Below are 11216 nucleotides of genomic sequence, written 5' to 3' on the forward strand. Positions count from 1 at the left end.
CTTTTAATATTAAAGCCTAGAAGCTGCTTATTTGGGGGACATTGTTTCTCAGTGGTAAAATTAAAATAAATGGAACCATAACCTATGTGTTTTTGGGTGTCCCCAGGTTTGCTGTTGAATATGAATGGTTCCCAAGACCAGTCCAAGCTTATATAACAGTCCTAAAAGTGTCAATCTCATGCCATATTGGATCCAACCTAGCCAAAAAGCCCTAAGAATTCAGAGAGATAGCATCAGAATGTAAAGTTAATTTTAAACAACAAAAAAGAAGAAACCATCTGATGAAAGGATAATAACAATCTTCCTTAACTGTGTATTGTGCTATGCAGTTCCTAATGTAACCCATGGCAGGTGACTTTGAATTTGTGTCTACTTAAATCACCACGCCATTAGCCTGGTCATTATAAAGTCCAGACTTCTGTGGTAGTTTGAATGAGAATGGCCCCATAAGCTCATAGATGTGATGCTTGGTCACCAGGAAGTGTTTTGCTGGAGGGTGAGCTTCGAGATTTCAAAAAGCCCACTTCAAGTCCAGAGTCTCTCTCTTCCTGGTTTCTGGGGATCCAGATGTAGAACTCACAACTACTTCTCCAGCACCATGTCTGCCTTTATGCCAACATGTTCCCTGCCATTATGACAATAGACTAAACCTCTGAAACTGCAAACAAACCCCACCTAAATGCTTTCTTATATCAGAAAAAATCAAATTCATTTTCAATACAATAAACGAATGAATCAATTGGTGGGAACATCGGAGAGGTAGGTTAGGTTACAGTCAAGTGAAGAAATTTCACTTTAGGCCTCAGATGCCACCTGATTGGTGGGGAACAGGGTTTTGTTACAGTGCTACATTCCAAAGGTTTTTGTCTGTTTATCAACATGTTATGTCTGACACAAAAAAGATGGGACAAGGAATGGCTCCTAGGAAGCTAAAGATCACCACGAGTTATTAGACCCTGTACCTGCAACACTCCAACCTCTCCATAGGCACTGGAGTTTTCATCAGCCTTTTTAGAAACATCTGCTTTTCCAAGGATTCTCATTCACAAGGCAAGAGCGTGAGTGAGTGGATGGGATGAAGTCTCTGAGCATCTGTGATCCACAGCATCCTGTCCATTACTTTCCCTGTGACTCAGACGTCCCCTCACACGTGGGGCTCAGGATGCGTAGTTGCTTCACACAGCCTGACTACAGCAGGTGTTTCTCATCCCTTTTGGAATATGAGGAAAGCTACATCATTCATTAGCAGAATTTTTCAGAAGTAGCACAGGGCTTAGAATATCTGAATTGTAAGATGATAACCTGGGAATTAATACCATATCACTAGACCAGATTCTAATAAATCCTCAACTGCCTGTAATTAGGAAGAAAGTGTGAGAGAGAAAGAGAGAGAGAGAGAGCCTGTGTGTGTGAGAGTGTGTATATGTATGTGTGAATGTGTGTGTGATAGCCTGTATGTGTGTGAGTGTGTGTGTGTGTAAGTATGTGTGCTCAAGTGTGTGTGAATGTGTGTGTGACAGCAAATGTGTGTATGTCTATGTGACTATGTGTGTGTGTGGGAGGGGTGTCCTTGCAAAACAGCTGGCTTTGAAATCATCTCCTGCTGGCCCTAAGGCAGTCACAAGAGCAGTAGCTGCTTGTTGCTGGTTGAATCTGTACCATTATCACGTGATAAGATTTAAATACTGACAGCACTAAGATGCTTCAGTGCCTTGCCATCAAGTGAGACTGTTTATAAAGGCATCAAGGGGATAGAAATATCGTGTAAGTCAGAGAGTTGCCTCTTTCAACTGTTTTCTCCTCCTGTTCTCTTTTACTCCTCTTGGCCCCTGTTTACCCGCAGTTTGGGAGGTAAGGTATTGTAGCTAGAGGAGAGTGATACTTTGGGAGAAATGAAGGGGACAGTTTGGTGGATTGGGCAAAGAGTAATCAATCTCAGGATAAAATGGCAAAATATTCAGAAATAAAAAGATGTTTGGGACAAAAAGTATATATCAAAGCTACTCTAGTCACATCAGAACAGAGCTAGCGCAGTCTCAAAGAATATGAAGAAGGAAGGGGGTTTCAGGGAGTGGGAACGTGATGTCATGAATACGTGGGATATAAAGCATTTGGACCCAACCGTGTAACTGAAGTCTCATAAGATTACACTGTGATAGCACATTCTTGTCACCTGGTGACCTCACAATGGCCTGAACAGATCTATCGCTCAGTGTGTGCGTCCTGTTCAGCGATGCTGCAGTCATATCCTCCACGCAGCATCCATAGGCCAGTGCGAAGCACTTCCAGGTACAGCTCGAGGATGACAAGCAGCAGTTACTGACCTGCATGTTTAGTGTGATACACCCTTTACCACTGTTTCACTGTACACTCCTACTTAGACAGAAGAAAAAAGATTGTAAGTAGAGCCTCTCCCCACCCCTGCTGGTCCCCCCTTAAGTTTCCAGAATGAAGGCATCTACATCTGGGAATCCTCAGCCTTGAGCCTGTAGTTCCTCTGTAGCTGTTCCAATGGTAGACGTGGCGGTGAGACTACAACATGATCCAGCCTGGGAAGACTCAGCCTGATGAGCATCCTTGAACTCAAGTTTGTAACAAAAAAAGCTTTAAAGATACAAGAAAAGCCCCAAATACGCTCTGCCATTTGGTACCTTAGACACCTTAATGCCTTTTCTTCTTACAGTGGCTCCCAGGGAGACTAAGTTCAGCATCATTCAGGAAGCAGCCCTTTCTCTATGCTGGCTGCTCCCTCAGTCCTGAACACTCAAGGCTTTCTTCTCCCTGGACTCCACAGGCACAGCCAACATGTATTTATACATTCAGAAAACGATCTTGTCTTACCAAGTTGATCCTTAGAGACGGTTCAAGGGGAAATTTTGTTCTATGTGCTTTTGAAGCTAAAGATGTCATAGCACAAAACTCACTGATTTGCATGCTTTACAGGGATGGGTTCTGTATAAGTGGGTTGTATCTCAATAAAGCTGATTTTTAAACAAGAGGTAATGCATGCAGAATAAAGGGGGTGAACTATTTAAGAAAAAGAAATAAGGTCTCCAGACTAGGAATTAATGACTAATAGAATTTATAGAATAAGAGGAATTTACAGATGTTTCCACTTTAAAGGAAAAAAGTTTTCAGAGTCACAGGCACGTCTCAGAAAATGGGACAGTTCAGAGCCTATAGACTTCCAGGAAGGAGCAAAGGATTCTGTTAATTTTGCTTTTTTTCATTTTTCATTTGTCCATGTGTATATACACGTGTGTGTGTGTGCACGCGCGCGCGCATGCATGCACACATGTGTTTCTTGTGCATGTAAAGGGCCCAAAGTTAATTTTGAGAATCATATTCCAACTTGGAACTCACAACATAGCTGATATTGCCCATGAACTCCTGATCTTCCTGCACCTATCTCCCAAGGTTTTACTGACTGGTACATAACACTTATGGGGTACAGTGTGACATTTTGATATATGCCGAGATGAGATCAAGTTGCTTAGGTTACACCTCAAATACAGAGCATTTTTATGAGAAAAGTCAAACTCTTCTAGTTATATTGAGATATACAAAATAGTATTTAATCACACACAGTGATCTAGAACACCAGAACTCTCCACTAATAATTTCTTATACATTGATTAAGCTTTCCCTATGCTCTCCAGTTACAACAGCATACCTTGTACTTGAATGAAATCAGATCTTTCATATTCAACAGATAAAGTCCTACAGTGTTTTCCTTCTGTGTCTACCTATTTGCCCATCAATAAACGAATGGATGCATAAAGTGTGGTTTATGCGCCCGATGGACTACTGTTAAGTATTCAGAAGGATGAAATTCTGCCATTTCTAGCAATGTGGATGGATGGGAGGGAGTCGTGACAAGAGGTGACTGACCGGCAGGGGCACTGTGTCTTGAGGAGCCAGCAGCCTCCTTTTCTGAAGTCTGTCGCTTTGCTATGCTCTTCCCTATGACTGACAGGTCTTCTCTATTCTCCTTGGTAACTGACTGCACCACGCTCATTCAGGACAGGTCTCAGGAAACATTTTTAATAGAAACTGACATTCCCTCACACAACTCCCTGCTCTGTTTTGTCCCACATTTTGTGCACACACATCACTTTGCTTTGTAATTTTCCTTTTGACAAGTCCTCTGATCTCCCCCATAGTCCCATAGGCACTTTGAACACAAGAACCCACCGTCTCTGTATTATAGACCAAGTACCATGAGGAAACCCTTTCTTCCATCTCACCACCTAGCAGTTTCAGCCCTGCAGTACTTGGCAGGAGGCCACCACACTCTGGACCTCCTTGTGGCTCAGCTGAACTGCAGTATCCCCCCATCCTAGTTCCTATCTCCTTTAGGTGTTAAAATATCTTTGAACATTTTAAAAGGTTTTTAATGTATGATATTTGGAGAACTTCTCAATTTCTTGTCCTAATTGTCCCAACTCATCCAGCAGAAGAAGGAAGATGAAAGATGGGGGACAAAGGAAAAATAGGGATGGACCGAAGGGAGGTAGGATTAGCACCATTTCTCCTCGCTTTGAAGTAAACTAAAGGGTTTGCTTAGGCTTGCATTTGGAGAGTACTGCCTATCAGGACAGGGATGCCGTGGTGGCGGTTAGGGCATTGAACATCTGGTTTCATGGCATTCACAACCAAGATGCAGAGACAAATGGAGGCTGGGAGTCAGTCTTTCTTTATTTCCATGTTTAACTCCAGCCAAGGATCCCAGCCCCTTGGATGGTGCTACCTACATTCAGAATGACCATCCTGTTCCCTCCACTGATAATCTCTTTGGAAACACTCTTCTAAACTTGTGCAGAACTGTGTTTTTGGTGACACAAATCTAGTCAGGTTGACAAGGAAAACTGATCATCACAGGCTGGAAACAGAGGAGGGGAAAGAAAGGAAAAGGAAGGAGAAGAAAGGAGAGGAGAGGATTGGAGGGGGGAGGGGGAGGGAAGGGGGGAGAGAGAAAGGGAGGGAAGGGAGCATGAATTCGATTAGATAAAATGCCAGCAGTTTGATGAGCAATGGGGCATCTCCAACAGCATTAATCACTTATGAGCCCAGAACCAAAGAACAGGCAGGTTGTCTAGACCCACTAGCATGTAGCTCACATCCAAGCCTCACAAATAAACAGGAACACTGATCTGTGTTCACTTGGCAGGGATTTGTGTTATACTAGTGCCCAGCAGGTTCCAAAGTTGATGTTGTCTCTCGTCTTCCTGCCAAGAAAGTAGAGAAACACAGGGAATGCCTCTTTGTGAGTGCAATGCCAGCTGAGGCTCAGCCTTGACCAGCCATCAAGGACACGTGAACCTCATCCTGGAACACTCAGCTGTGATGCATGGAGAGGCTAACTAGCAGGTTCCAGCACTGCCTTTGCCAACAGAAGGTTCAGTGAAGGCAACCAACCTGCTCATTTTCCTGTCTTATCGCCAGCTGTTTTCCATGTTCTCAGGGTTTGGAATCTGACTTCTATGCTCTGGCCTCAAGTTACACTTTGTGTTAATATGGCTGTACCTCTGCAATGAACCCAAGCCCCATATTTCATCCTCCTCTGCCTATGATGGAATTTTCTTGGGTGTAGACAAGATGACGTAAATTTCTGTATCACTCCCAAAATAACTGAGAATGTTTTCAGACAGCTCTTGATGAGAAAGAAACACATCTTTCCCTCACTATCTCCCAGAAGTCAGCCTGTCTTGAGAGCTGTAGGGATTGGTATGGTTTCCTTCATGTTTAGACATGGTTTCAAGTGATAGCATTACAAGATGAAAAGGCATGCATTTGGGCTCCACTTGCTTCCTGGAACTTCTGCAAGAGAAGCTAAAATTCAGAAGTAAAGCTAGCATCTTAGATTTCTACACAGACTCATTCCTAGGAAAAACATAACAAATGGTCATGGACCTGGTAACTGAAAATAATAAAATTTAATTCTCTCACAGTTCTGGAAGCTAGGACTTCCATCAAGTTGAGGGCATGGCCATGTTACTTTTGTAAGTACCAGGGGACGATCCTTCTCTCCTCACCCAGCTTCTGAGACTATGCAGCTTGCCTGCACATCTTCGAAGCACCTGCCTTTATCGTCACTGGTGTTTCTTTCTAGGTTCTCCGTGTCTCTTTTAAGGGCCTTTATCACTGGCTGAGATCCCCACCCTAGTCATAGGCAATCTACCTTTAGATATTTTCCTTAATTACACCTGCCAAAGACCTTGCCCTAAATGAAGTCACTTCAATGGTTAATATTCATTGTTAACTTCACTCGATTAGAATCACCATGGAAACACACTCATGAAGGCTTCTAAGAGGACATTTCCAGAGAGATTCAAATGAGGAGGATAGAGCCACCCTGGCTGTGGGTAGCACCATCCATAACCTGGGGTTCAAGACTGAACGATAATGAAAAAGAAATTGAAGACACTGTTTCCGGGGTATGGATGTCAGTGACTAGCTGTCACCTCCTGCTTCTTCACTGTGTCAGACTGTGAGTAAAAATAAACCCTTTCTTCTGTTGCTCTCATCTGATGTCCTGTCATAGTGACAAATACAACTAAGACAGCCACAGGCAGAGGTGATTTGATGTACATTGATGAGCTAATCTTGCAGTTTATATGAAGGTACAAAAGACCCACAATAATCAGCTCAGTATTGAAGAACTTGAGGGATTGGCATGAGTTAATATCAAGTCTTTCTATGAAACTGCAGTAATCAACAGAGTATGATACCGGTTAACAATGAGACCAATAGAGCAACTGACACAATGGAAAGGCCAGAAATGTACCCACATAAACGAACAAGCTCAGTTGACTGATTTCTGACAAAGGAATGGAGGCAATGCAATGGAGAACTAGATTCTCCAGCAGGTAACCATGGATCCCCTATGCACCCACAAACAGCAAAAACAGATCTAACATAAAATGCTACACTTGTCACATAAATTTACCTGAGGTGAATAATAGACTAAAATATAAGTTGTAAAGCTATAGGATTCATAGTTACTAAGAGGGAAATTACCTGTGCTTTGATGGGGTTGTCCTACTGTTTATGTTTCTCTTATTGGTTGATGGACTAGGAAGGAAGGATAGATGGGGCTACTAGAGGAGGAGATTTCTGGGAAGTGTAGGCAGGCAGGAGTCACAATGTGAGCCCCAGAAGAGAGGATGCGTCAGGTGTTCTCCAATAAGCGAAGAGTGGAAATACATAGATTAATAGTAATGAGTTAATAATTAAGACAGAGCTAGCCAATAAAAAGCCCTAGCCACTGGCCAACAGTTTCATAATTAATACGGCACCTGTGTGTTCATTTAGGGCAAGGCGGTTGTGGAACCAGTTAGAAGTCTAATGTTCCTGTTATAAGTTCCCAACTTTCTGGAGTTCTTTCTCTGCTTGAGTTCCTGACCAAATTTCCCTCAATGATAATTCAAGTTTTCATCATAAGATGAAATAAATTGTTTCATTCTCAAGTTACTTTTGGTCATGGTGTTTATCATATCAACAGAAAAAACTCTGGAACAGCTGTCAAGAGAATCTTTAGGGCACTAAAGGTGCACTGTGCTACATGACCCTGCTAGGTACATGTTGTTAAATGTTTGCTAGAAATCTGTGCACACAGCAGTGTAAACTGTGAACTAGGTGAGGTATGGATTATAACAATGTACTACCCTGGTGATGGGTGTCAAGGCTGAGGGGTAAGGGTATACCAACGAACTCTCTGCTTTCTACCTGGCTTTCTGTGAATGAAAACAGATCTAAAACTAAAGTTCATTAATCTAAAATTTTCTATTAGTGGAAGCAATATCAAAGATGTGCATGCAATAACAATTAAAGGGATGCCAAATGAAAACATCTCATATGCTATAGTTAAATGTTGGTATCACAGCGTTGCTGGCACGGACTACAGTTTGAGAACTGTGAGGACACAAAGCATGTCATTGACTGCCCTTAAAGAAGGTAGTCTGTGGGTTTTAAACTCTAAAAAGTATGTTATACTTAAAAGGATACACACAGTGACACTGGCAATGTTTACAAAGTGGAGTATTCAGAAAAGAGGACGTTCTCTTATCACCTATAACCAGAACAAAGTGAATGTGTTTTGTTCAAATAAATGAAACAAAAGAATACTTTTAAATGCTTAAGTGTAACTATTAATATAAATAAAAACATGCCATAGACTTAGTACATAGCTAAATGTATATAAATAACATATATTATACATGCAATGACAGGCATTAAACACAAGGGCAATGAAGCTAGGAGACACAACCATCCAATGATGTGACAGCATTCATAATACTTTAAGACAGTGGAGACAAAATGTGCATACAGCATAAATGTGATGTTATAATTTATAGGCATGCATGCTGCTCCATTTTTTGTTTGTTTTGCTTTTGTTTTACCACGTTGACATAAGTTAGAGTCATCTAGTGTGCTGGCTACTTTTATGTTAACTTGACACAAGCTAAAGCCATCTGAGAGGAGGGAACCTCAATTAAGAAAATATCTCATTAGCCATAAACAGCATCAAATATCTGGGGATAATTTTAACCAAGGAAGTGAAAGACTTGTATATCAAGAACTTTGAGTCTTTAAAGAAGGAAATCAAAGAGGATACCAGAAAATGGAAAGATCTCCCATGCTCTTGGATTGGTAGGATAAGCATAATAAAAATGGCAATCTTGCCAAAAGCAGTCTACAGATTCAATGCAATGCCTATCAAAATTGCAGCACAATTCTTCACAGACCTTGAAAAAACAATAATCAACTTTATATGGAAAAACAAAAGGCCCAGGATAGCCAAAACAACCCTATACAATAAAGGAACTTCAGGAGGCATCATCATACATGACTTCAAGCTAAATTATAGAGCTATAGTCCTGAAAACAGCTTGGTATTGGCACAAAAATAGGCAGGTAGACCAATGGAGCCGAACTGAAAACCCTAATTTTAACCCACACACCTATAAACACTTGATTTTTAACAAAGAAGCTAAAACTATACAATGGAAAAAAGAAAGCATCTTCAACAAATGGTGCTGGCATAACTGGGTATTGGCATGCAGAAAACTGTAGATAGATCCATGTCTATCACCTTGTACAAAACTTAAGTCCAAAGGGATCAAATATCTCAACATAAATCCAGCCACACTGAAACTTTTAGAAGAGACCTGCAGTCTCTTCTAAAAGTTTCAGTGTAGTCTCCCTACACTGAAGTCTCCCTACACTTCAGTCTGAAGTGTAGGGAGATACACTTCAATGAGTTGATACAGGAGACCACTTCCTGAACATAACACCAGTGATACAGACACTAAGATCGACAATTAACAAATGGAACCTCCTGAAACTAAAAAGCTTCTGTAAGGCAAAGGACACAGTCAACAAAACAAAAAGGCAGTCCACAGAACAGGAAAAGATATTCACTAACCCCACATCTGACAGAGGGCTAATCTCCAAAATTTACAAAGAACTCAAGAAGCAAGTCTTCAAAACACCAAAGGATCCAATTAAAAGGTGGGGTAGAGAACTAAATAGAGAATTCTCAATAGAGGAGGCTAAAATGGCCAAGAGACACTTAAGAAAGTGCTCAACATCCTTAGCCATCAGGGAAATTCAAATCAAAACAACTCTGAGATACCATCTTACTACTGTCAGAATGGCTAAAATCAAAAACACCGAAGACAATTTGTGCTGGAGAGGATGTGGAGAGAGGGGAACACTCCTCCACTGCTGGTGGGAGTGCCGACTTGTACAGCCACTTTGGAAATCAGTATGGAGATTCCTTAGGAAAATGGGAATCAATCTACCACAAGACCCAGCAATTCCACTCTTAGGCATATATCGAAAAGATGCAAATGCATACAACAAGGACATCTGCTCCACTATGTTCATAGCAGCATTATTTGTAATAGCCAGAACCTGGAAGCAACCTAGATGCCCCTCAACTGAAGAGTGGATAGAGAAAATGTGGTACATTTATACAATGGAGTATTACTCAGCAGAAAAAAATGGAATCTTGAAAATCGCAGGTAAATGGATGGCACTTAGAGAAACCATCCTGAGTGAGGTAACCCAGTCACAAAAAGACAAACATGGTATGTACTCACTCATATATGTATTTTAGACATGGATCAGGATAGTGCCAGTCTGCACTCCCACTGACTGAGAGTCTGGGAAACAGGAAAGAATCTAAGAGAGATATGCATGGTACACCAGAGAAGAGGAATGAGGCAAGATCTCCTGAACAGATTGGGAACACAGTGAGGGGTTGGGGGGAGTAGGAGCTGGGAAGAAGAGAGGGGGAGAAGAGGAAGAGAGAGTAGGTCATGGGGGAACAGGAAGGTTGAGTGGGGGATAGGATAGGGGGAAGAGGGAATCATAGGTTAGAAGACAAATCTGGCAACAGTGAGACCTCTAGTGATCTAAAGGGATGACACCAACTGGCAAGCTAAGCAATAGTGGAGAGACCACCTCGAATGCCCATTCCTGATAATAAACTTGATGTCTATAACCATCCTGGAGCCTTCATCCAGTGACTGATGGAAGCAGAGACAAACACCCACAGTTAAGCACTGAACTGAACCCATGGAACCCAGTGACAGAGAGGAGTGATAAGCAAATTGACAAAGAATGGGCTGGCAAAACCAGCAAAGGCAGCTGATCTGAACAGGGGAGAGCTCTTGGACCCCAGACTGACCCCCTGAGTGTGAGAGTCAGTGAGGAGGCCTGGGCAACCTATGGGGCCCTGGGCAGTGGATCAGTGTTTATCCCTGACATACAAACGGGCTTTGTGTGTCCATAACACAAAGAGGGATGCTCTCTCTTCCTGGACTCTTAGGGGAGTGCCTGGACCCTGCCCTGAGTGAAATGACACACTCTAGATATCCCCTATGTAGAAGGAAGTGGGGATAGGGTGGGAGGCTTGGGGGGATGGTGGGGGGTGCGGGAGGAGGGGAGGGAGAGGGAACTGGGATTGACATGTGAAGCAAGCTATTTAAAATTAAAATAATAAAAAAAGACAGGACTGCAGGCAAGCCTGTATTTTCTTAATGATTGATGGAGGAGGGCTCATCCCATTGTGGGTGGTACCTGAACTGGACTGGCAGTCCTGGGTTCTGTAAGAAATCAGGCTGAGCAAGCCAGTAAGCAGCACCCCTCCATGGCCTCTGCATCAGTTCCTGCCTACAGGTTCCTGCTCTGCTTGAGTTCCTGTTCTGA

At 42.3% G+C, this 11216-nt stretch overlaps 1 long non-coding RNA gene across 1 annotated transcript; it reads left to right on the forward strand.

The window, feature by feature from the left end:
* The first annotated feature begins 2199 nt into the window (after positions 1-2199).
* LOC121137788 lies at positions 2200-3016 on the forward strand. The gene is made up of 3 exons (XR_005875082.1): positions 2200-2289; positions 2441-2587; positions 2684-3016. It is a non-coding gene; the product is annotated as an uncharacterized LOC121137788 (long non-coding RNA).
* Positions 3017-11216: the final 8200 nt, after the last annotated feature.

Source organism: Mesocricetus auratus, unplaced genomic scaffold (assembly GCF_017639785.1).
Source record: "Mesocricetus auratus isolate SY011 unplaced genomic scaffold, BCM_Maur_2.0 Super-Scaffold_100707, whole genome shotgun sequence".
Taxonomy (NCBI): Eukaryota; Metazoa; Chordata; class Mammalia; order Rodentia; family Cricetidae; genus Mesocricetus; species Mesocricetus auratus.